This window comes from Gossypium hirsutum, chromosome A13 (genome assembly GCF_007990345.1).
Source record: "Gossypium hirsutum isolate 1008001.06 chromosome A13, Gossypium_hirsutum_v2.1, whole genome shotgun sequence".
NCBI classification, from domain to species: Eukaryota; Viridiplantae; Streptophyta; class Magnoliopsida; order Malvales; family Malvaceae; genus Gossypium; species Gossypium hirsutum.
This window is the reverse complement of record NC_053436.1, coordinates 79,563,090-79,590,892: the sequence shown is the minus strand read 5'-3', so window position 1 is coordinate 79,590,892 and position 27,803 is coordinate 79,563,090. Positions and strand designations below refer to the sequence as shown.

General features: G+C 34.6%; 1 non-coding gene and 1 pseudogene across 1 annotated transcript; one reads left to right on the top strand and one right to left on the bottom strand.

The window, feature by feature from the left end:
* Nucleotides 1–4,804: 4,804 nt before the first annotated feature.
* On the bottom strand, nucleotides 4,805–12,546 carry LOC107893623 (protein SEMI-ROLLED LEAF 2-like; annotated as a pseudogene).
* Nucleotides 12,547–27,098: 14,552 nt separating this feature from the next.
* Nucleotides 27,099–27,205, top strand: LOC121212881 (small nucleolar RNA R71). Its single transcript, XR_005908254.1, has one exon. It is a non-coding gene; the product is annotated as a small nucleolar RNA R71 (small nucleolar RNA).
* Nucleotides 27,206–27,803: the final 598 nt, after the last annotated feature.

The following is a 27,803-nucleotide window of genomic DNA, read 5'->3' as shown; positions in this document are numbered from 1 at the left end:
AATTCAATACAATTATAACAAAATAGATTTCAAGTATATTAACAATAATATGGATAACATGCTTATTTAGTCACACGGACTTACCTCGAATACAATTTTGGCTAATTACTCCATTTTAGTCTATAACCTTGTACTTTCCGATTTAAGCCCAAATCTCGATTTTTATGATCTAACATGATGAAATTTACTCATTTAATCATTACATCAATTAAAACATTCTATAATACACAATTTGGAAAAATGATCGTTTTGCCTTAGACTTTACAAAAATTATGATTTTTCCCTTAGGCTCGTAAATCAATTTTTAACGAATTTTCTCCTTTACCAAGCCTATCCGAATACTTTTTATAACTATAGCAACTCATTATTTCCATTATTTCACACATTTAGAACTTATTTTACAACTTTACAAAATAGCCTTTTTTAGGTGTTTTCATGCAAACTTCTTTCAAAAAAGTTGTTTATTACACAACCAAGACTCATTTTCTTCCATAAAAATTCAGCAAACAACATAAATGCTCTCATATAAAAACCCTATAATTTCAACCATTTTGTAAAATAGTCCTCCCATTAGCTAGCTCATGCTACAAGGGTCCCAAAAATGTAAAAAATCATTAAGAAAAATCATCAAAATCACGTACTTGCAGGAGAACTAAGTGGCTGAAAGCTTAAGCTCTTAAAACCCCCTTGTTTGCTGCCATTTTTGATGGGGAAGAAGAAAGATAAAAAGATGATACCTTTTGTTTTGTTTTATTTTATTCTATTTCTAGTCAAAATTAAGTCACCAATCACACCAAATTTTGACTTTTCTACTTTCTTTCTCTCTATGGCCGGCCAAGCACCTTTTTTTAGGGTATATTTTCACTTTAAACACCCCAAATTTTGGTTCTCTAGCTATTTAACATATTCAGCTAGCAAAACAAAACTTTTGCCCTTTATGCGATTTAGTCCTTTTCGCAATTAAGCATGGAATCGCTAAAATTATTTCACCAAAATTCTCATGCACTCATATAACCATGCTATAACATATAAAATAAAATTAGAAATAATTTTCCTGGCCCCAGAATAGTGGTTCCAAAACCTCTGTTCTGACTAGGCCCAAAATCAGGCTATTACATAGGGACTAAAATGTAAAATTCTGAAATTCTGAATTTTTATGAATACATGTACTGTAAATTTTGTAATTGGATTTTGGTTAGGCTTGGAATAGGGAGTAAATTGTACAAGTTTCATTTTCCGAGCCTAGGGAAAGTTAGGGGCAAAATGGTATTTTTTTCCTAGGACGTAAATTGAGTCCAAATGAGTATGAAATATGAGAAATTAATGATTAAATCTATTTATATAGATCCAGACAACTCACATTCTAGGTTAGATCAAGGAAAAGAAAAGGTTTCAGATTAGTAGATTACTTACGCGAATAAGTGTCTAAGTAAGTTCGTGAACAAGTGTTGAAGTAAGTTCATGTATCTTAATCGAGCAAGTAATTATGTTAAATAAAATGTTGTGATTGTATGAAATGTGATTATCATTTATGTGATTTACCTAGATGTTACAATATGAGAAACTAATACATGATTGAAAATGGTGAAAAAGGGTTATGTCCCGATTGAATATTGAACTCCGATGAACATATGTGCTTTCCCGAAATGAATAAGGTCCTACATTTGTTGCTAACGGGAATTAGCTCGAACGATTAAACCTATTGACCTAATTATAGGAAACATTTAGCCCGGACAGGTAATCCTGATACGATATCTCTCGAGTATATGTTACATTTAGGATTTAGCCTAGACTAGTAATCCTAATTGAGCTCTTCTAAGCATACGTTATATAAAGGATTTAGCCTGAACTGGTAATCCTATTATACGCCATGTGGCTTGAGAGTGTGTTCCTTGATTAAGTGCCCTAATGGGTACTCTTGAAAAAGAATTAACGGGTTATTGAATCGTACACCTCAAGTGTACCACTTGAACATCCATCGGGATTTCAATGATTCAATGGACACAACTCTTAACATGGTATGAGTATTATGAGATGAAATTATAATGTCTTGAAAGAATATTGCAAGATGAGCTCATCTATCCTTACTTGATGTATATGAAGATTTTGTGACTAACATGTTTGATTGAATGCATGTGTTTAGGCAATTATTCCAAATGGATGGAAAACATGATATTGTATGCTTAGATTTAATAAACAAGATTGGTAAGTTTAATTTCCATTATATGAACTTACTAAGCATGTAATGCTTACTCCGCTTTATTTTCCCCTGTTTTACAGTGCTCGGAAGCTCGTGAAGATTGAAGATCATTAGAGCATCGTCACACTATCTACTAGCTATTTTGGGTATTTATAGTAGAATCATTTTAGTATAATGACATGTATAGGACAACTTGGCCAATAGTGGCTTGAAAATGATGTTTTGTAACCTAGCAGCCATTGGAATGGCTAGTAATGGTTTATTTTGGTATGATTAAGTAGGTTATTATGATATATACACATGTGTGATGTTAAGTATATGTGATCAAATTATGTTAATGCCTAAGTTAAACCAAAGTAAGTTTATAAACACATGCATATAATGATATGCCTTGTAGAATGATAGAGTTTGCTTAATTTGAATGCTTGAAATGGTTGGTATTTGGTTGTGAGTTTAAGTGTAGGGCATTGGTGTGATTTTGGGTGAGAAATGAAAGCTAGAAATGACTTTATTTTGTCCACAAGGGCAGACACACGGGCATGTGTCTAGACCGTGTGTGACACACGGCCTAGTACATGGGCTTGTGGTTAGGTCGTGTGTCCCCTGCACCTTAATTTTGAGAAATAGAATGCTCAGAATTGAGCACACCGGTAGAGACACAGGCGTGTGTCTCAGCCGTGTGTGCTACACGGCCTAGAACACGGGCGTGTGTCTTGGCCGTGTGAAACATAAACGTAATTTCAAATTGAATTAATTAACCACACGGCCTAGCACACGGGCATGTGGCATGGCCATGTGCACAAGTCAGAGAGTTACATGGGATCGAACACGGCCTATAGCACGGGCGTGTCCTAGGGTCACATGAGCGCGTCCCTTGGACCACACGGGTGTGTGAGCCCTGTAACTTGGAAATTTTTTGTAAATTTCGCAAAAAATTCTTTGAGTTCACAATTAAGTCCTGATTCAATTCTAATGTTCATATTGGGCCTCAAGGGTCCAATTAAGGGACGTTTTAAATAATCTCGATTAATGAATAGTAATTTACATAAATTATTTGTAAAATGTTCTAAAAGTTTCGGTAATGCTCCGAAATCCTGTTCCAACAACGGATACGGGTTAAGGGTGTTACAGTAGTGTCTTGTTACTCGGGCTCGGCGATCGGGCTGGGTATAGAGTGTTACACATGTTGACAAAATTGTATGAAATATATGTTTCTGGTTGAGACATGGTTGTATTGTCTTAAGACATACAAGTCAATAGCTAAAATTTGGTTCCTTGGGTTACCAATCTCGAGACATCATGCCCTATATTGATACTTTGGCCCACACATTGAATCTTGACTTCTCATTTGACAAATTTGACCCCACCCCCCCCCCAAAAAAAAACTTCATATTAGGGCCATTTGAGCTCGATTTTCACCTGCATTGATTTACATGTATTCGAGTCATTTTGTGACATGTTTTAAACTTGAATTTTTATGCTTTTTGATTGTAAGTAAGATTTGTATTTATCCATTCCAAGGGTTTGTAGTTTTAGGTAGGCACCTTAGGATGCTTGGTTCTCCATTGAACTCATCTGGACTAGAAGCTTATACCAATAGAAAGAATATATTTCATAATTCAAGATTCATCTAAAGTTCGACAAAAATGAACACCACAATATGGATTTACAGAGGCTTTAACTTGGCTGCTCAAATATGTTAAAAAACGTCCATGAATAACTAGAAAAATTGTTTTCTCCTAATCTACTGAACCAAATTTGTTGCCATACATACCATTTGAAAGTCTTGAAGAGACTTCATTTGGTGCCAATAATGTCCCCGGAAAGTCAAGGGAATTGAATAGTTATAAAAAATGTTCATCCAAATACATGGGTTTTATGAAAAAAATAACCCAAAACATAAAGATTTTATAAAAACTAAGCTAATACTCACCTAAATTGCTGGAATTTCGGGTTGATTCTTCTAACTCTCAAAAAAAAAACCCTCTTTAACAAATATGAAACAAGGGAAATTCTCTTATTATTGTTGTTACCTTCATAAAAAAAATAAGGCCTAATATTCATGTTGGCCTAAAAAGTAATATGTTATTCCATGGTATATACACATATGGGACATTTTTCCTATGAAAATAAATGTGTGCATTGCAATGGGTACCGAACTTGAATCACCTTAATGCTATCTGAGAAGTCCGAGCCTCTGAAAATGTTTGATGTTGTCCGTTTTGTTTGAGCCTTTTGATGTTAATGTCACTTCCAGTTTATCTCAAGGTGAAGAAAAACAGTTCTTACGTCAAAGCACCAGAAAGAACTTAATAGTGACCGTACAAGGTTTGGCATCAAGCAAGAATGTTTGAATGTTCTTTTTCTTAATGATAGGCAGCTTCGACTACCAATTGCAAGCAACCTACAAGATCTTGAGCTCATGTATTTTTTAATTTTGTTTTTCTATTTTGTTGATTGATTCGTCCTTCCTAATTTTCTGCTTTATTCTTGTCCTCCTTGAGATTCCATGATCTCCTTTTGTATTGATCTCATGAATTAACTTTTTCGACCGAAAAGGAAAAGAATTACAAACCAAACAATTTACTCAATAATCCAAATGCATTTGGGAAAGCAATAACATTTAATTAGGATTATGAGTATAAACAAAACGAGAATTAATTTGAACAAGGCTTCTTTTTTAGAAAAAGTTTCTTAGAAGGATTAGATGGGCATGTAAGCCTTCAAGTCTCAAATTATCAGTTCATTTCAATCTACAACACACTTTCAGCTCACTACCTACAACTTGAACACCTAAGATGCTAATGTGAGCCCTCTTTAATACCTTGCTACTTTAAGGAAGTTGTCAAAAGGACTAGCAGGCGGCAACCTCATAGCCAAACATGGGTCAACCCATGAGACAGCCCCACTAAAAACACCTTCACCGCTTATCTGCATAAAGATCAACAAGTCAGAAAAGAATGTAGATCATGATCGAGTTCAGACATACGTATCATAATTAGGTTCTAGTAATCTGTTCTTTCAATACATATACTACCGAGTCTTTGCAGCTTCATCAGAAAGAAAGAGAAAGAATGTAGTCACAAAAATCTTAAGGGATTCATTATTTACCTTGCTGAGCATCGTGCGTCTATCAGCCATAACTGTTGGTAACAATTTATCAGCTGCTCCATTTTGATGATTTTCATCGGCCAACCAATTGGAGAGCTTCTTCCTCATACCTGTCCCAAATGCTTCACATTGGCTAGCCATGGTATCATACGGGAGAGGCGATGTTGAGACAGATGTTGCCGCAACTTGACCAGCCACCTCAAGAGCCTAAAAACGAGTGAAAATTTTGTGCGAATATGAAAATCTAAGGCATGACAATACAGAGAAATGGAGGTTTTCGATTGGTAGAAAAGGTTTACAAGAGGTTACCGATTCCATGAGCTGTCCAATGCTAATTACATGAGAGATGGCAGGGGATGCAGACACTTTGGGATTGAAGCGGGAATGGTGAAGAACAGATGCTTCACTTCTTGCATCTTCCTCAAGTAATGAGTTTGTTTGAACATCCAGGCACATAAGCAATGACCAGGTAGATTTGAAAAACTGATTACTAATTAGGATTTTAAAAAGAAACGCTAGCTGACGGAAAATGTAGCTGATTGCACAGGGGCATGCAAAATACAATGGTGTTTCACAAGTTTAAGCTAATCCTTGAGTATATCAACATTCAAAACTTTTAGAAATACACGAAATGTAAAATGTACAAGGAAGCTTCAAAGATTATAAGTTGTTGATTTAGTAAGAATAAATGTTAATCTTAGTGGCATACCTCATCAAAGGAAAGTGATTCTTTGGAATAGGTAATCATTTGATGGTGATCCAAATCAAATATAGATTGCGGACCAAATGTGAATGCATCATCAGGAGTGAATGGTTCAAGCAGTTGTTTTCTGAGATCATCCATCCCCAGCTTAACAAGCACAAACGAATAGAGTTAGAAAGCTTCAAAGAGACAGAGAGAGGGTACTTGGTAATAGTATGTCCTACCTCAGTAATGGCAGATAAATTCTGGACCAAAACATCCATCATGGCATTCTCGTATTTATATATTTTATCCGGCAACTCAAAAAGCAAAGAAGAAGCATGTTGGCTCTCTGTAACAGATCCATAACCTCTTACATCTGCCTCAGGCCTCACAAAGACTTGAATGTCTTCACTGATGCCTAGATAAGGATCAGCCTGAAAATAAATAAGAATGGAGGTAAATGAGTGGGATTTGTAGTATACTGATACGGGTTTGAAATCACAAAAGCTGCCAACTTTATCCCATTTCATAATGGCAAAAAGCTCCAATGATGAGACAAGTAAAGGATGAAGCAACTTACATCAAATGGAACTATGGACTTGATGAGATCGTTTAGATTGGGAATTTGATATATCTTAGCCGCAAACATGAGCATGCTCATTGATAGCATAAGAATTGACCTTTGGAGTACTGGAGTCAACATCCCTGACACCACAGCCACAAAAACAATAAAGAAGGAGACTGTTAAAAATTGAATATCATAACTGAAAAAGTGAAAACCTGTATTAACAGCCCATACCATTGCTAAGGTCCAAGGAGGTATTCTTTAAAGATAAGGGAAGCTGGAAGAAGCGGACCACAAGGTTATCATTAACATTCTGTGACATTACCATTTAAGAAGCTGTTAGCAGTCAGACAAAGAAAAAAAAACATCCGTACGTATTAGCTTATTTAGCATCCATTCATCATGTGACTTTTCCTTGGTAAAAAGTTGCCCTTAGGAAGACCATTTCATGATTGTCTAAGCATTCTCAAGTGCCCTATTATTTATTATATTAAAAGAAACCATCTGTCACTCAACCTGATACATATATACAGGTGCACTTGGATCTACTTTTTACTATCAACTGTAATGATGGTTTAAAACCAAACTTCCGAGTAACCATTTAATTGATTCCTCATTCAACTCTAACCTAGCATCGTCACTAGAAACAACTGAAAAATAAAGTCAGAAAATAAAGTTGAAATTTATTCAAGGTTTATAGCATGTAGCATTCAGTTTACCTTCAAGCGTAAAGAAATTAGTGTCAACACAAAAGAGTGAGATATAGCTTCTATGTTTGAAGGCAAATTATCAGGAAGAGTGGCCTGTATCCAGAAGGCAGACAACAACTGCATTATCTGATCCTCTGTTAGCTTCATGATATAAGGTTCCTATGAGAAAATTAATAGCCAAGAAGTGTTATGCTATCAAAGACCAAAGCTCAAACTAGATAATCATACAAATAACCTAATCTGAAAAGAAGAATATGACTATTGCCTCAATCATGTTTGGCCCGGCTGCTCTGTCAATAATAGAGGTTATATTGTAGATATTAGGGGAACTTCTATGGACATGCCCTTGATTCCGGCCATCTTCCATATTGGCCTTTCCTTTTAAATCATCATGAATGTTAAAACCATTCTTTTCCCTTTTGATGCCATCCTTTTCTCTTCGAAGCTTTTCAAGCAGCACTGATATGGATGCAAATGCAGAAAAATTGTTGGAACGCCACCTTCTTGGTTCGTAGACATTACCAGAACAAAGAGATGCAACTTCATGTCGAGGTCGGAAAGAACTTGGAATAAGAAGAGCTGAAAATATCTGGTGTGCCCCCGCACGGACCTCTAGATTGGGATGTAACATTGCTTTCATCAGTTGGACATGAAGTGCTTCCGGAAACACCTGCGAGAATGTTTAGCAAGTGGCTCAATGAGCTCTAAGAACAATTGCAATCACTGTCTAAAGTAATTTTAATACACTTTAAAGTCTAGATTTTCAATTAACCATACATATAACAGGAGTGTCAAGAATTTGCAAACCTAGAAGGACAGCAAGGAGGCAAAGGATACATGAACCTCAACAATAAAGGGGCACCAACAGCACATAAGATGGACCTTACCTGTTGTGAGCGAGAGGTGACTAATGCTAACGAAATCATATGAGCAAGGACCATCACTGATCCAACCGTTGCACGAGCAACAGATCCAGAAGAAGGCAACTTCTCGAGTGATATTGCCATCATATTGAACAGGGATCTTACATCATCAATCTAGAAACAAGCCAATGAAAAGTCAAGCAAACTAAAAGCTTTGTATTAAATTAAAACGCACCAGGATGTATCAAAAAATAAATTTGAAGTTACCCCTTTTGCTATTTCCAACAAGCAATCTTCAATGGAATTTGAAGCAAGATGTTTAAGTTAGTGTCCTGCTCTCCTACTGATTCCAGCGTGGCTTGGAAACTTTTCCTTAAATGCCTGCATAGGTCACTGACAAAACCAATTTCAGCCAGCATCCTTCTAGATCTAATTTGCCTAGCTAAAGCAGCTGCAACTTGTATGATATAAGATTTTAGTTGAGGATCATGTGCGACATTTTTGTGGTCTAGATGACGTACAACAGCAGCTAAAACAAGTTGTCGGTTCCCTGAAATCAAAAGTCAGCAAGCAAAATCATAAAAGTTTCCAATTCTGATCATATTTGGTAGCTTCAATAAGATAAATATGGTAACAAATCTACCTGAAGCCTCCCAGTAGGACATATCAGACAAAACCACCATTGCCAACCCCTGTTGAGAAACCCAATGCTGTCTAGAGTCGAAGTACACAAACATTGGATCCACTACTAGGCGCAATGTTGTACTCTCCTTTGCCAGCTCAACCATTCTTTGAATACAAATTTGAGCCCAAACTTTAGGTGTCTCAATCTCTTCCCTGTAACCAAACAATATATAGCTATATTCACGAAATAGTTTTGAGGGGACAAGCTAGACAAGTAGAAACTATGCTATCATCTGAATGCTTCATAAAATAGTTTGTTTTATAATACAAAAGTTCTCGAATACAGCATTAATAAGACTACCTTGTCAGAAGAGAGGGATCCTTTTTCTCAGGTTGAGGCCTGATAATCATGTTGCTAGGGCTGGCATCACAGGCAACAGTTGCACCTCTACCCTCACATCGAACCACTTCATCCACCCAGTTACGATGGGGCTCTCCTCTGTCATCATCATCTTCAGCATGTGTGTCTAGCTCATAGTTATCTAAAGTAGCATGTACAATCTGGAAATCAGATACACCAGAAGTTATAAAAATGCTACAGAATGAGAGACGGTTAACCCCTGGCAACCAGTAATGAAATGCTACAGAATGAGAGAAGAAAAAGAGGGGGATGAAGGAATTACAAGAAAATAACTACAAAACCAACTAACCTCATCAAGAGCAGAAAAAATATATGGATATTGTGCCATGAACCAGACCTACCAAGGAAAAAAAAAACAGACCTAATAGGTAAACTACATTCCATCCAGAAAAAAAAAAGAATTTGATAAAATAAAAGTCAACAAGAAAGCATACTCCAAGTGATTCAACAATGATGGAAAAAGCTTGAAGTTTATGATATTATCTTTGAAAATTTGATGTGGAGAAGAAAATAAACTTTTTAAATTACCATGGCAGAAAGGCACTGCAAGCTTTATGCCCTTAAGCAACTCCTTAGATGTTCTTCCCCATCCTCATGTGCCAATTTACACACTTTATGAACAAATTTTTCAATGTTATGCGTGTAGGTTCCATCTGCCTGTTTTATACAGTAGATCAAAGTATGAGTCCAAAAATAAAGATATAAGAAAAATTATATTTGATTAGAAAATGAAAAATCAGATTACAATATATGGTATCCACTCCATATCATAAGCAAATTTCATCTTATCTATGAGCAAACACATCCCTTTGAAAAGAATACTTTGAGCAGTACATCGATTTCACATCAGTAGCAGAAATGGTTATACGCCATCCTTTACTTTTACATGTAGTAATGTGCAAGATTCTCATCTATGCAAACACAAGAAAGTATATGCTTTATTTGTATCCTATCTCAGTAGAGTCTAGTTAATCTTTTCATAAAAATAAGATACCTATAGCCTGATAGAATTATTAATATTCTGACATCAGTGGCATGAGAAAGTCTCTCATGTCATTCACATTGCCACACTTTATAGCATCCTTAAGAATGTTTTCTACATCCATCAAGATGTAAGGCATAATCATTAAAATAGATCTCAAAAGTTTACATATTCATGAAGATGCAAACATATTTATATTTTTTGTTTCCAGAGGAAAGTAACCGATGACCTGACTATAGATAAATTTTGTCAAAGTTTGGCATCCAAGGATCTGTGTAGCCTCTTGCTTAGAGTTATCGAGCAGTTCGCTAACAACATTCAGCAAGTTAACAGCAAAATATGCCCTACAAGGTGAAAAAGAAAGATTTATTATACAAGAAAAGGCATTATTGTTAATAACCCCCCACATAACACATGAAAACATAATGAGCATAACATAAAAAACAGTAAGTTACTTACATCTGTTCCTTGCACATGCAAAGCAACTTGTTGTAAGCCTCTGTAACAATATTGATGAATTTGACGTGCTTATAGCGCAGCTCTTTGTAGCATCTTTCTTCAAGGTACTTGGCAATCTATTAAAAGCAGAAAAATCCACAATATCTGAGTCTGTTTACCTATTACCGGCAAACAAATAAGAAAGATAGTAATTTCTACCTTTGGAATTCGGAAAGGATTTCTCGCAGCATATTCACATAACTTCGTAATTTTCCTTTCATTTGGAGGAGCACCCTACAATGCATTGCAAGGCATTAAGTTTAGAATCCTAGCTTATCAAAAAGTGGATGCAATGCAAAATGAACAATGACTCTTCAGAAATGCACCAACTGAATAATTAACCGCATCTAACAATTTTGCTTAATCTCCAGTTTCTTCCAAGATCCAACCAAAGGATAACTTTTTTTCTCTTAAAGTATAAAACAACATAAAGGAACCAACTATAGAGGAGTGTATTTTTATTCTATTAATGTGAAATTACAGTACTCAAATGGCATTAGAGTCAAAGCCGAGAACTCTAGGCAGCTATGTAGCTCAACTCTTCATTTTGCATGAATATGAGTGTAGGATATGAATCTCCAAATACATGAAAAACTTATGTCAAAATTGAACATATCCTTACAGGACACATACTTGTATCCGACACTCACATGTGAGTCCGAGTAACCAACTGAATAGCCACAATCACAGCAACAACCTAGCGCCGATTCAAAAAGAAAAACTCTAGCAGACATTATTGGCATATTGCAGGATCAAATATTCCTTATTGATACGCCCACATTAAAAATTAAAGTACTCAGAATCAAGCTAACTTAAATAGCCATCACCAAAAACCCAAATATGTACAAAGACTTCCTCTGTAGTTTCACCAAGACCACCATTACCAAAATGTATAATCCAAAAAGAAGAAAAAGAAAAGAGTGGATACTCACAGGAGACTTGGGGAATATTTCAGACAATAATTTCTTGTAACGCTTAACAGGTTGTCGAGATCTTGACCTCAAAGCAGGACAGCACACACACATGCTTTCACAAGCTGGGAAGATTTTCCTAGAGATGATCCCCATTTCTGTGCATGCGCAAAGGACAAGTTTAGATTAGAAGAACAGTGAACAAACCTAAAACTATCTTATCTTTGTTCTCCAAATAATGAACCAAAACTTCCACCATACAAAGATAGCAAATTTAATGCACCCCTTTTCCTAAAAAGGAGAAGAAAAGAAAGAACGGATGAAAGAACGAATCATAAATTAACAAAAGAATAAATTTTAAGGTCAGACAAGAACAATGGTGAACTATTTGTACCTAAAACAACGTAATAAGGCTTGTTATTTTTATTTTTATTTTTTGGAAAAAGGGAAAAACCACAATGTCCAAAACAAAATACAGAGGCCAATATACCACCAGCCCAGAAAATAAAAAGAGATGTAATAAAATTTACCACATAAACATAAATTAAAGACCCTACTTGGAAGGTATTAATAATGGGATGAAGAGCAAAAGAGAGCTTCCCCTGCAGTGGGTGGCAGATCTGCAGGAGCAAGAATCGTAGAAGAGAGTGAAAGAAAACCAATGCAAACAGCGGGGGGAGCAAAACGGCGTGGCTCAAGGAAAGGCGCATGAAAAAGAGAGAGAAAGATACAGAGCTATACATGTACGTAGAGAAAGAGAGAGAGTATAAGCAACATCACGTGATGGGGTGTCAGATTTTCTAATCTATGTATGTTTGCTTAGTGGTAAAAGTGAAAAATGTCTTTGCCTTCGTGACAGAAACTGGAAGACCCCCAAAACTCAAAATTCAAATAAAAAAAACAAAGGAAAATCAAGCAGACAACATCCAGTTCCAAAGTACTTGCAATCCCAATTACCAACAACTACTTTTCTTCTAGCTGTGTTTGAAAATTGAAAACCAATGAAAAAAGAGCTGTTCCCCTTTCATCATTCTTTGAATTTTGCTTTTATTGTAGTCAGTGTACTCCATGTCTCAAAGAAATCCTAATTTTGAAAAGGGATGATAAATTTTTAGAGTTTCATAGAACTTTCTTATGCTTAGAAATACCTATCCACAGAGGATACATAACATAATATTCAAATAAAAGAAAAAGGCATGCTTGCTTATATTCTTTTATTTTGATTGATGGAGACAAAAGAGGAGATGTTGATGGTACAAAGGAGTCAATTCACTTAAACAAACGGAAAATTGAAAAGAAATAAGAGGAGAAGGAAGGATGTTGTGAAGGCATGAAAAGGAGTGTAGTGAATAGGCGGTCAAGATTGCTAAAGAGGAAGAAGATCTATTTTTCCTTCTGTCTTGGAGTATTTATAACAAAACTTTCTTATCTAGTGATGTGATAAGTTAGTTACCATCATGGAGTATATGAGGGAGGTGTGTGGCATTACTTATTTTGTTATTCCTTTTGAGGAGTACAAAATTATTATACTTAGATAGGCTTTAATGGTCTCTAAAGAGAGTATTTATATTTGAAGAAATGTTCATATTGAAAAGAGAGTGACCAAATCATGATAAGTGGGAAGCTTAATGAAAGAGGATGTTCTCTTTATTAATAGGTGGTCTCATGACGAGTGCTTAGTCAGTGAGCTTAAATAGTTGAAAACAGCTCAACGAACATGAGATGAAGAACAATCTTCAAACATCCACCTAGTGCCTTCTGAAAGTATCACATGTCTAACCCGAATGAGGCATAACAAACTTTGTTAATGAGTAATATCATAAACATTAACCTCTTTTTAACTTATATGACATTGAAACTATAGAGCAAACTAAAATACTTAAAAAGAATAGTAGAACTGTTCTCAATAGCTTTGCACTTATTACAACTTATCGTAAGCCTTTTATTCCATTAAAAGGAGGGAAAGAAGTTAGTATGAACCCTCAGCCATATATAGTAGAGGCATCATCTATTTTACAAATGCAAGTTGCAATGAAATCAATATATGCCACCAGCTTAGATATTAGATATGAAAGGGGTAGGTTTGGTAAAGCAGGTAGTCCAATGATTTACAACTAACTACTTCTTGTGATTATTATTAGAAACTTTCCTATAGGAATTTTGAGTGTGGACTCTTTTGATTTCGTTGTTCTAGGAATTGAGTGCATTTAACTAATATAATAAATAATTTAGTATGTTGTTTTATAATGCTTTTTTTAAGGATATAATTGTCAGGAGGAATCTTAAAAGTTCTCAAAGCAATACTATTTCAGAGTAGACAATGTTGAAAAAAAAATACAGTTTTATTTATTTATTTATTTAATAACCAGTTCATTATTCATTGCATTAGCAATTATCTACACTATGAAAAGTAAATTACTATCATCATCTCAGTGGTAGGAAATTCAATACTTCTTAAATAAGACTTTATGTTAAAATTTTATGTAAAAAGAAGCTTTATCCCATTAAAATATTCAAATTGGTCAATTTCAAACTTAATTGAGATTTAATGTTTTTTTTGAAAAATTAACAAAATAAAAATTGAAAGGTGCGTAGAGGTAATGATACTTGAACTTAATTGGAAGAAAATAATCTTAAAGTATAAAATTTATTAGCTATTCGTGTATGGCTTATAATGTGAATGGTCCAAGAGTTGCAGCTTACTGCCTAGGTTTGGTGGCCCCATTTAATGCAAGGCTTGAATCCCATCCATGTGGTCTAAGCTTGTCCTACTTTTTAATGATATGATCACTGTCTCACGTTCACACATGATAAAAAGCGAAGATATCAAGCTGTAGTTTGAAAGTTTTCGATATTATTGGTGATCTGTAAATCTAAGGATAAGAATAAAGAAGAAGACCCCACTAAACAAAACCTTCACAATTATGTTTTATGTATAAGGAATCTTAAGCTATATATATATAGCCCTTTGTAATAGGATTGAGGTTTTCTGCTACCTTTGGTTGTAATATTGGATGAATATGTTGAATAATGGCATTTAATTGGTAGTTAATTAGATGAGCATGTTCACTTGCAAGAAAATGCAATTACAATATACCAAAACATCATTACCAACTTGCATGTTTCATTGTTCAATGTTGGGTATAAAGAGTATACATATGTTCTGTCTTGCTTTCTGTGGACAATTAAAGTTTTGGCTTTAAGAAAACTACAAAAGAAGTTGAGATTTTCCATCAATTAAGGAATTCTATATACATTGATTCCTATCGTAGGAGTTGCATCACGTGGGAGAAAATATATTAAATTCTTCATAAAATCAGGGTACGGGAATTAACTAGATAATGAATATCAAATACAAACTCTACATTCTATAATATAAAAAAAAAATGAATCCAAAGTAAAGCTTATGATAGAGCAAATAGAAAGAATTTATAATCCATACTATTAAATATAATTTAAATCATAAATATATTTTTTAATTTATTAAATAATGTATTTTTTATTTTATTAATTAATGTAAAATAAGATTATTTAAATTGATCTTAAATAAAAATTAGAGATTGTTAATACAATGTACAACAAAGACGAGAATAGGGTGGTGTTGAGGAGGCCAATTTACCTTGGAGAGTCAAAGAGAAAAAAAAAAGAGGACACACAAAGAGTTTGAGAATAAGATTGAGAGAGATAACTACTCAAAAGTTGCGAAAGAGGCCAAAGGATCTCCTTCTCATTACTTGTAATGATATTTATAGAAGAAATCATTTTGTCTGCCAGTATGATGTGACAAGTGTTGCAAAAGAATTGTCATAAATACATATAAAATTATATAATTCGACCCATTTTGTTATGACAATACGAAATAGGAAATTATTATGGTGTGTAAAAATATTTTTAAATATAATTTAATTCATAAATAAAAATTTTACATATATTTTTTAATTTACTAAATAATATATTTTTATTTTATATAATTAATGAAAAATAATATTATTTAAATTGTTGGTAATAAAAAAAAGGAATATGATTGAGATTTCAAACCAACAATAAATTGAGTGACAAAAATCAATGATTAAGTACATCGCACTATCGCTAGTAACCGATAAAACCAAAAATAGCTAGTAAATGTATTCAATTCCTCAAACTTTCTTTTTCTACGATTTGCTTGGTTTAGATGGTTGAGGGAGAAAGAAGCGGTGTTGAAAATTTTCAAACCCATCAATGTTCACAACTGAGACAGCGCCCTTGTATATGGCTCTTTTATGAAAATAATCCGAAATTTTTATCAATTATAAAAGAAATTTTTTTATAAATAATGAAAATGAGTAGAGTCAAAGAGATTAGCAAACCAATTATTAGTTGCTAGAATTAAATTAATTTTTTAAGTGGGCTAAATTTATTTGACATACAAGTATTTTCGTGAGGCAGAAAGTAAATTTTGAGAAGAGCCAATCTATTTGGCGTGACCAATGGTAGAATAGTAATGGAGCCAAATAGATTAGCATTACCACTTTAATGTGTCAAGCTTTTTTTGAAGTGATTTTTATTTTTTTTATAACTCAAATTATTATTTTATTAGTGGTGGAAAGTGACTATCATGCTACTATTATTTTTTTGAGTTTTTTTAAAATTGTTTTTTAATAAAAATAATAATTTTTTATTTTTTATTTTTGTGGAGTCATTCCCTTTAGCATAACCAAATGACTATATATAACCTTAATTTCAGTTCGGTCTAAGGTTTTATTATGTTAGATGATGAAAGGGAGGGAGATTAAGACTGATTTTTATGTTTCTTTAACGATATTCAAGTTGAGCTCCGACACCAACAAATTTAATGTTCCTTTTCGGGAGTGTAGATTTAATTCCTTAATTTCACATGGGTGACAATTTGAAGTAAAAATAGGGGTCACGCCAAAGAGAATGGCTTTACCAAAATAAAAAATTTATTTTTTCTATTAAAAAATAATTTAAGAAATAAAAAAAACTAATGGCAGCATGATGGTCACATCATTCTATTTGACTCTACCACTAATAAAATAATAATTTGAGTTTTAAAATAAAGTCATTTTAAAGAAAGTCCTACACATTAAAGTGGTGATGTCAATTTATTTAGCTCCACCACTATTCTACCATTGGTCACGCCAAATAAATTGGCTCCATCCAAAATTTATTTTCTGCCCCACAAAAATACTAGTGTTGAAGGTGGTATTTATATGGGTGACGCTAAATAGATTGGCGCCACCAAAAAAATTGATTTTTTTTAATTCTAGCAGCGAATGATTGGCTGACATGGCAAGTGGGTCACGCCAATCTCTTTTGCTCCGCCCACTTTCAATATTCATTTCAAGTCATTTACGTACATAATAAAAAATAGATATTTTTATAATTAATTGTAAATTTCAAGTTATTTTTATAGAAAAACCCCATTCTACAGCATGGTTTTGCTCTCGCCGGATGTGAAGGAAATGAACGGAATAACCTCCCGGTCTCCTATATAATGCATGCAAGCAGTGATCGATCGGATTAGAAGTTGGAGATCATTGTTAGCAAGTCTGCCTCTATTAGGATATCATCTACACTACAAAACTAAATAGATTTAGGGAAGAGATAAAAAGGACAATAAAAAAAACGTCCCTTATCTCTAATTTAAAGGTATTAGAGATGTTAATTTCAAAAAAATAAAACTATTAGAATGTATTTTTATTCAAGTATTATCTATAGTCCTTCCCCAATTCTTAAATAGAAAAATAATGCATTTTAACGCACTTGAATTCACGTCCTCCTATACTAACACTAATATCGATATCAATCAAATTAAAACTCAATCGACTCACCTCACCAATTCTTATATTTAATAATTTTGGGAAAAAAATTGTTTTGGGAACAATTGGTTTAAAACAACTAATTTTTATAATATATATTAACTTTTGGCTTTAGATTAAAATCAATGACTTTAACTTAGTATCCTACATATTTATATATACAAGTTAATATATTAAATATATGTATAGACATATTTTGCATATTTCCATATATCTTAAATATATATAAAAGGTAGTTAAAAGTATCAGGAAAGCCCTTATACTTAGAAACGGATTGCATTTTGATCTTTTTATTGAAAAATGGGTAAATTAGCTCTTAGACATTTCAAAGCATGCAATTTAGTCTGTTCGTTAAATTTTATCTGTTAAATGGTGATGTGGAACATTAAATACATGCTGAAAATTATTTTTTATGGGTAAACTATAAAAATGGTCACCCAACTATGCCTTTCGTTCTATTTGGGTCATCCAACTATTATTATTTTTTATTTAGTCACTAAACTTTTCGAAATTAAATATTTTTGTCACTTTATGATGATGTGAGCTTTTTTATGGTCTAGAATCAAAATTAACCCTCTAATGTTTACGCATTTTTTTATTTGATCCTAAATTTTAAAAATTCAACAAATTTGGCGTTCAATATTTACAAAATTTTTCATTTTAGTTTTAATTCTAAAAATAAATTTGGCCCTCAATAATTACAAAATCTATCAATTTAATCTTAACTCTAAAAATTTAAAAATATTTTTAGCCCTTTATAACCCTTCGACTAATCCATGTGGGATATTAAAATAATAAAAAGAGTACCCTTATTCAAGTAACTTGCAACAATTTCTTTTACTATAATTTAGGTTTCACATTAGACCAAACCAATTGATTTGGAACCTACATGGAATAATGACTTGCATTACTACCCGAACAAATAACGTTTTTAATGACTTTATTATTATTATTTTTTAGATCTTAAATTTTTTCTATTTTATCCCAACTTTTTTTTGGCTGCGTAGCCTAGTTGGGTTGCCACTTGCCAAATAGACCCCTTAGGAATCAATTCAAGGTATGAAGGAGCGAACATGCCACCGCACCAAGGACATCTCCATTGCTACTGTGAAGAACAACACTAGCACCTCTCGCCACAATAAGGTCCCTCCAAAAATAGCCATTGAAATTGATTTTTACCTGACTCTCACATGTTAGTTGTATGATTGTTCGAGAATAACAAATATAAATTACTACTTAAAAATATAAATTTAGCAAATAACAATGACTAAGTTGGTATCAGTGATAATCTTATTTCTTTACTGAAATCAAATAAAGTAAAAATAAAAGAGATTTTAAAATTTAAAACTAAAATTAAATTTGAATTTAAAACTTAACAAAGAAAGCAATAATTAAAACGGAAAGAAACTTCAATGAGATGAAGCTCTAGCAAGTAGTAAAAATTTTACTTGATTCATGAGTTTGATCATTGTTGCAAAGATAATTTTTAGTGTTTTTTAATAAATTACTTTTAGTTACTGACGTCGTGCCTAACAACCAATCTCTCTTTACTTCGTCGATAACTAAAAGGAAGACTGTCGAAATTAATTCCCTTGCTAATAAACAACTCTATAACTTTGCATCTAAGGTTTAGCTTCCCGATAACATTAAGAATAAGAGAGAGCTAATTCTAACCAATACACACACTAATGAGGTTTATTTAAGTAAGATTACATACCAACAAAACGTAGAATGCATATCTACTTTATATCCAAATATGTTGTTCTTCACAAGTATTAGAATCAATTAAGAAATTACGGATTTAACAATTCTAATTGACAAGAAAACATTCTAAGCAACTGAATGCAATACCAATATTTAACAAACCTGGATATTTACGAATAAATCAAAAGACAGTAAATCCTAAGAAATAAAGAAAAGATTAAGAGTAGTTAAATCTCGCAAACTATTTGAATCAAACTTCAAATTCTTTTTACTAGAAAAGGAGTTTAGCAATCCATAAAATAAAGAAAACAAAAAAGCAAAATAATACTAAGAGCGACTATCCTTCCAAGTAATAATCTAATATCGTCTATTTATAAGAGAAAAATCACATAATATAAAAGATACAAAAGTGTCCTTAATTAAACTGCAACCTCGCGTTACTCAACCCAATCGTCGAGTTTGAGTTACAACGAGTCACATTCGTTGCTGGAGCAATTACGTTCAATCAAAGTCAATTCATACTATTAAATGATCAATTTTCAACTCAATCCTGCATACAATACAATATATGACAGTTTTCAAGTCCTATACAAGCTTACAAAAGCTCTAAAGTTAACCCGAGACTGAAAAAGACTAATTTGTAACAATTTCAAAACATCGAGTTGACATCATGATGTTAGGGGATGAGAACATCATGACATAATATACTGTCTAGCTTTGTCGCAATGAAAAAAGTCTAACATCGCATAGTGGACTTCATCATAACAATGTTCGAACGACGTGCGACATCTGATGACGTCACGAACTAACTAAAATATGACAAAGGCAAGTGCACCTATCAAATGGTAGTATAGATACGGTGAGTCGGGAATATCGTACCCATGAGGACTAAAAGTACTAGTAATTACTATCTTTTTATTATCTAGTCTATAAATTAAAGGGCTTACTTTAAATTCTAATTTTAACTAAACTAATTACTAAATGACAGAGAGTGATTTGGGAAAATAATCAAAGAAAACTTATGAGAGAGACAATACCCAGGAAAGAATCCACCTAGACTTCACTTATTATTTTAAATTTGAATTAAACGATGTATTCATTCGACTTGATCCGTAGAAATCCCTAAATTATATTAATATCTCTTTCAAGAGTAAAAATAACTGACTCTAGGTTGATTAATTGAAATCTCTTTCTAATTAAAACCCCTATCGTCGCATTAACTCGACCTATGGATTTCCCTATTAGATTTGACTCTAATCCGGTAGATTTATGTCGCCCTATTTCTAGGGTTGCATGTAACTCCATTCAATTATAAGAGATCTACTCTTAAACAGGGACTTTTGCTCCACTGAATAAGCACATCAATCATGAATTATTATCCTGAAAACATTAAAAATAGAACACATAATTAAGATCAAGAACAAATATTTATCATGTAATTTAGAACAAATCAAATAATAAGATCCGTTTTAAGTTTCATCCTCCCTAGGTGTATAAGGAATTTAGTTCATACTGTCTGAGGAAAACATTTCAAAAATAGGAAAAAAACAAAACATAAAGAAACCCAAAAACTTCGAGAGAAATTGAATGGAGACCTTTAGTCTTGAAGGAGATCCTACTTCTGAGTTGAATCTGTTAGAGTTCTTCGAGTCTTTTTTGCGTTTTACTCTATGTCTCCCCTTTAGGTTCTCTTCTAGTGTGTATTTATAAACTTTAGAATGCTCAGAAATCCCAAAAAATTGGCTTTTTTCGTGTGTTTTGAAAACAGAGAGCGATATCGACACGGGCTAGCACATGGGCGTGTGGCCAGCCCATATGGTTCACACGGGTGTATGCTTAGCCTGTGTGGGATTAGCTTGGTCGTGTGGATCCTTAAGACAACCCATTTTGTCCAGTTTTGGCCCGTTTTCAGCTTATTTTGCTCCCTTGTACTCACCTAAGTATATAAACATGAAATTAAAGGATTAGGAGCTTCAAATTCAATAAATTATATGATAAATCATCCAAAAACATGTTAAGCATGGGATTAAAATGTGTTACTTTTATGGTCTATCAAATATCCCCACACTTAAGCGTTTTCTTGTCCTAAAGCAAAATCCTCAACTCACAATTAAAATTAAACTTTCTGAATTGATAATCTTCAACAATAATGTTTTATGATAATTCACAAATAATCACACATTGATAATTCAACTAAAAGAGCACTAAATGCACAAGCAGTCCAAGTCTAGTATTTTTAAAGCATGAAAACATAGATATTCCCTTTTATTTAAATAGTTACCTTTAATTCAAAACCAACAAGATTTGACCTCCTCACTAAAGATTCACTCAAATCACTCAAAGTGTTTAAGGTTCAAAAATTAAGCACTCAAAAGTCAAACATGAAAATTATTACCATAAGCTTGCATGAAAATCAAATCTCCACCACTATAAATGAGATGATATACAAACCAAAAGGTCTTTAAAAGGTTGTAATGGAGATTGGGTTAAAGGAGTAGATAAAGGCTGAAAAAGAAGGTTAGAATCGAGATCAAATTGATAAATTACCTAACTAGAAAAATAAGCTAATACTAAATAATTACATCAATCGAAATTATTAAAGAATGACACGAGCTTCTTCTCAGAATATGAAATTAACTACTTAAGCTCAAAAACATAGAACTAGTAATAATCAACATAACTTTTTTTCACTTTTTTTTAGAACAATAGATAATAAGAGAAAATATAACAACTGAAATAAAAGAAAATAGCTAAGCAAATAACCAAATCAAATCTCGATAAAAAGGGAGTCAATAAAATGGGAACAACGAATCAAAAAAATGAGTTATGGATTAATATTAATGGGTGAATCAAGAAATGGTTTGTTAGGCTTAAAGGAGTTCACTAAGGGTTAATTATTAAGGTAGGCTTATTGGATAAGTGGGTTAAGACCTAGGTGCCTTTATCATCTCAGTATATCAAATCAAAGGTGTGGTCTCGACATGTATAATCGAAGCAAGTTCTAGAATAACAAATCAATATTGTCACACTCATAACCAATGATAAAGTGAGCAAGAAAAATATATGATCTAAAGGCTCAAAATCTCACAAAATTTATGGCTTTTGATGTCAAGCTTGCAAATTTCAAACTTCAAGGTAATACCTTAATTGAGGGAAACAACCTAAAAATTTTTTATTCTAAAAAAACAAACTCATCATGCTCGATTCTCTAGTGTCTTAAAGTTTAAATAATCAATGCACAATTACCTATGAATTTAATCTAAAACACATCAATGATAATCACAAATCAATAAGAATTCATTCTAATAGTAATATGAGAAAATTACTTAAACACAAGGCATAATTCAGGGATTTTCAAATAATCATATAAATAACCTCCCCACACGTAAGATCAACATTGTCCTGAATGTACAAAAATAGATAATCACAATAGAAACAGAAGTATCATAAGAGAGTGAGAGAATTGAAATTGCCCTGATTATTGGATGAAATGCCCAAAATAGTGAAAAGCGGAATTATAGATAAGTGTAGGTGTAGTACAAAGTTCTGAGCAACTGATAAGAAAATAAACACAAGGTTGAAGAGGATTAAAGGGTTACTAACCCGATTAGAACAATCATAAGAAATAATAAAGAGTTCAAAATAGAAGATCAGTAAAGAAGTATTAGGAAAATACAAATAAACAGAAAAATAAAATAAAAACTAAAAATGAAAATAAAAGGAATTGACTCAAAAGTTTTCATCATCAGACTGATCAATGTTGCTAGCTGATGGCGCTGGAGGAGCAATATGGAGATGTTGACAAATCTACTGCAGAGTTGCATCTATGCTGTCGAATCTTTGAAAATACTGTTGCTCAAAATGAGTAAATCGCTCAGAGAGATCTGCGAAGGTCACAACAAAATGAGTAGGGCGGTGATTCGAAGATGATGGTGGTGGTGGAGGTGGATCCTCGTGGTAGGGAGGAACATCATCAGTGAAGTGCTTTGGGGCATGTTGAACATCGAACTAGAAAGTCTGCACGGAGGGGGGTACACTCCACGTTGCCGCTTGATTATCCTCATGTGGGTCATGCTTGAGATGCCTTAAAGGGACATCTGGCTGACGAGGGTAAGTACCGAGGACTACTTTAGTTTGTCAAGTAAACCGAAGTGTCGAGCGAGGCGAGTCACGTAAGGGCTGAGACAGATGGGACCCTTCTTGTGGCATTCGGTCTGATGGCGAAAGGCGAGAGCAGTGAAGTATACCAAATCAAAAACATGCCCGGTAGCCATGCTCTATAGAAAGTAGGCATCATAGGTACTAACAACTCCTGTCCTCTCTCTCCGTCTTGTCAAAGTATGAGCTAGCAGGGCGTGAAGGTACCATAGGGCTGGAGAGAGAGACGTCACCTTCAAGCGACTCGCATCATAAAGTATCTGACTCGCTGTAAGCTCGATCCAACATCGTGATGGTGAATAGTGGATGTGCCGATGGAGTCTAAGAAAGTTCTTGGCGCTCATAAATTCTTTAGTGTAAAGCCCCATAGCCGCGCTGAACTTAGGAACGCTCATGTGGCGTATCAACCCACCAAGTCAAAAACTGATGGTACCAGGCTCGTCGTGAACCATCATAACTTGCTGAACCATAAACGTCGAATAGAACTTTAATGTCAGCTCCATGTAGCTGGGCTCGATGATGGCAAAGAATCTGTCCCACGGAGCTGTAGTAATGAAGGCGCGAATCTCGTCAGCTAGGCGGACTTGCTCCAGTGCAGTCCAATCAATATAGTAGCCTAAACCGAGTGGTCACTGTCAAAATAAATGAAATAGATCCTCCTGGAGATTCCCTAGGAATCGTAGATAAGGGTGGCTGACCTCGATAGATGCGCTCGGTCTAGGGAGAAGGGAGGGGGTTTAAGATTGGAGCTGGTGTGGCTAGGTGCGCGCGAGGATGTAGGGAGCGAGGAAGAAGAAGGGATGATGTTGAAATAGTGTGACCTGAAATGAAAAAGAAAAAGGGGGTCAATGGGGTGGTGGTTTTACGATTGGCTAGGACGCAAAGGTGAGGGGCGTGCGCATAGAGGAAGGAGAAAGGGAAGAGGAGAGCTTAAGAGGGTGCGAGGGGGTTAGGTGTGGGAGAAGAATGGGAGGAAGGCGGAGGAAGGTAGAGGGTGGCGCAAATGGCAAAAGAATTGGGTGACGATGGCTGGAATGAGGGAAAGGAATAGGAACGGCGGCTAGGGTTTTTGTGAGATTGAAGAAGAAGGCAAAAGTAAAAAGTAAATAAAATTAGGGCTAGGGTTTTAAACATGACACAGTTGTGCAGAGGACCGTGTGTGATTTAAAATTTCAGCCTAATCTTCACACGACCTAGGACACGCTTGTGTTTCTAGGCCGTGTGTTTAACACGACCGTGTCGCATGGCCATGTGCACTCTCGTTCGTTTCTCCCACGCCTATACGGCCTCCCACACGCCTGTGTCAATGCACACATGGCCGTGTGCCTCACCTGTGTAACTCTCTGACTTGTTTTAAATTTGAAAAATTAAGCTCCGGTTTTCACACAGTCTAAGGCGCGCCCGTATGAACTATTTTAACCTGTGTCTCTGTCGATTTTTGGGGATTTAAGCTTCTAGGCTCACACGGTCGAGGCCACGCTCGTGTGTCATGGCCGTGTTGGTCACACAGCCGTGTTGCTTGGCCGTGTAACTCTTTGTCAATCTCTTTTAAAAATAAAAACTAAGTCTAAAGATCCACACGGCCACGAACAGGCCTGTGTGGCCAAGCCGTGTGGGTCACACGGCCATGTCGCACGACCGTGTAACTCATTATCTCACTCATGTTAAGTCACACGGCCTAGGACACGCCCGTGTGTCTAGGCCATGTGGGTTAAAAATCTGCATTTTAATGTTTAGTTAATTTTTTAAAGAAAAATTATGAAATAAAAATGAGAAAATTAGCAGTGTTAATACCCGGGTTGCCTCTTAAGAAGCACTTATTTAAAGTCTAAGCTCGACTTACCTTGTATTCGCACAATCACGGTGGTTCGTGGATTCGAGGCTTTTCTTTCTCGCTATCAATTCTTTCATTCAAATAAGGTTTAAGTCGAGTAATATTTACTTTAAAAGTACCAAAATGAGAAGGAATTACCTCGACTGTACCTATAGGAAGACACTAAGTATTGTGAAAGGAGTCGTTCCGTTTACGTTAAGCTCTGAAGTGGTTAATCGAGGGTCGGGTTCATCTAACAATACCTGGTCTCCAACTTTAAAGTGGTTCATTCCATCCTTGTACTTATCATGGCGTCACTTTGGTTCATCGTGCATTCTCAATTTCTCCCTAACATGTGTCCGCCATTTATCTAGTTCATCGATCTGTAGTCTTCGTTCCTCATGTCTCGTTCTATTTTCGACGCTTGAGCTGTACCGTGGCTCTATATTAGTTTTTCGAGGTGTTTCCTGCAAAGAATGTTGAGCCACTAGGTTATTAACATCAACAGAACTCGTAATATCATCTCGATCACTAGATATCCTAACAGAATCACGAGCTTAGAGTTTAATCATGTCATCACCTACACGAAGTATGAGTTCATATGTACCAACATCAATAATCGTTCTAGCAGTTGCTAAAAGGGGCCGACTTAAAATTAAGGGTACGTCATTATCCTCATCCATGTCTAAAACAACAAAGTCCACTGGGAATATAAATTTATCAATCTTTACAAGTACATCCTCAACAATATCCCTAGGAAATCTAATAGTTTTATCTGCCAATTGGATACTCATCCTAGTTTGTTTGGGTTTCCCAATACCTAATTGTTTAAAACTTTTATAGGGCATGACATTAATACTTGCCCCTAAATTAGCCAAAATATTGTTCATGTTTAAATTACCAATTAAACAAGGAATAGTAAAACTCCCTAGATCGTTCAACTTATTGGGTAGTTTATTCTGTAAGATAGCTGGACATTTAGCTCCATGTGCGATGAATCATATAACTTCCGCTTGTTTGCTAAAAGCTCCTTCAAAAATTTTATGGAATTTAGCATCTGCGAAAGAGCTTCAATAAATGGTAGGTTAATATGTAATTTTTTTAAAAGTTTAAGGAATTTATCGAATTGTTCATTTGTGTGGTCCTTCCTTGTCACATATGGATATGGCACATAAGGATTATATTCTTTACTTATCGATTTCTATTCACTGAGGTCCACCTCAACCTTACCTTTACTTACCACAATCTTTTGCCTCGGTTTTGGTTCAAGTTCAACTAACCCTTCTTCATCTTTTACTGTAATTGCATGAACTTGTTCTCTTGGGTTAGTTTTAGTATTACTTGGCAAGCTACGTTATGGTCTTTTTGAAATCATCTTAGCCAGTTGGCCTATTTGATTCTCGAGCCTTTGGATCGATGCTTGCTGATTTTTAAGTGTTGTTTCGGTGTTTTAGAAGTTAGTTTCTGACACCGAAATAAACTTTGTCAACATCTCCTCAAGGTTCGGCTTCTTTTCCGGCTGGTAAGGTGGTTGAAATCCTGGAGGAGGTTGTGGTCTCTGATTTCTTTGACCACCCCAAGAGAAGTTGGGATGGTTCCTCCAAACTGCATTGTAAGTATTACTATAGGGATTAGTCTGAGGTCTAGAATTATTACGCATATAGTTAATATGCTCGCTTTTTGCGCTAGGGTTGTAGGATAGACTTTCTAGATGGTTCCCTCTTCTATTTGCATCGAAATTGCATCATCAGATGTACCTGTGTAAAACCATATAAACCATCAATCTTTTTACTCAAAAGTTCAACCTGGTTTGCTAACACGGTGACCGCGTCTACGTTAAAAACACCAACTTCTTTTGTTGGCTTTGTTCTCATGACTTGCCACTGATAATTATTCAGTGACATATCTTTTATAAACTCATAAGCCTCCTTAGGTGTTTTATTATTCAGAGTCCCATTGGCGGATGCATTTATCAATTTCCTAGTTGAGGGTTCAAACCGTTGTAAAAAGTTTGAACTCGTAGCCATAGAGGTAACCCCATGGTGAGGGCACCTTCTCAATAAGTCCTTATATCTCTCTCATGCATCATATAAGGTTTTCAAACCCATTTGTACAAAAGAGGAGATATCATTCCTCAGCTTGGCTGTCTTAGCCGATGGAAAATATTTTAACAAAAATTTCTCGGTCATTTGCTCCCATGTAGTGATAAAACCTCGTGGTAGAAAGTTCAACCACTATTTAGCCTTCTTCCTTAATGAGAATGGAAACAACCGAATGCGAATGGCATCATTAGAAATTCCATTAATTTTAAAAGTTTCACAGAATTCCAAGAAATTAGCCAAATGAATATTTGGGTCTTCATCCTGCAAACCATCAAACTGAACAAACTGTTGATTCATTAGAAATAGTGTTAGGTTTCAGTTCAAAATTATTTGCAACAATAGCAGGTCTAACAATACTCGATTCAACCCCAGTTAAATTGGGCTTGGCATAATCGTACATAGTACGAGGAGCAGGATCCAGATTTACAGGATTTACAACAACCACAGGAGGTAACTGATTATTTTGATTTTCTTCCATCTCCTCAGTAATAATGTCCTATTGCTCTTCTAGTGTACTCTGTTGACTCTGGCTCGCTTTTCTACAGTTTCTACGAGTTGTACTTTCAATTTTACTGTCGAATACTAGAGGTCCTGACGGGTTTTTTCTAGTCATAAACTAAAGGAACTTGCCAAGAGC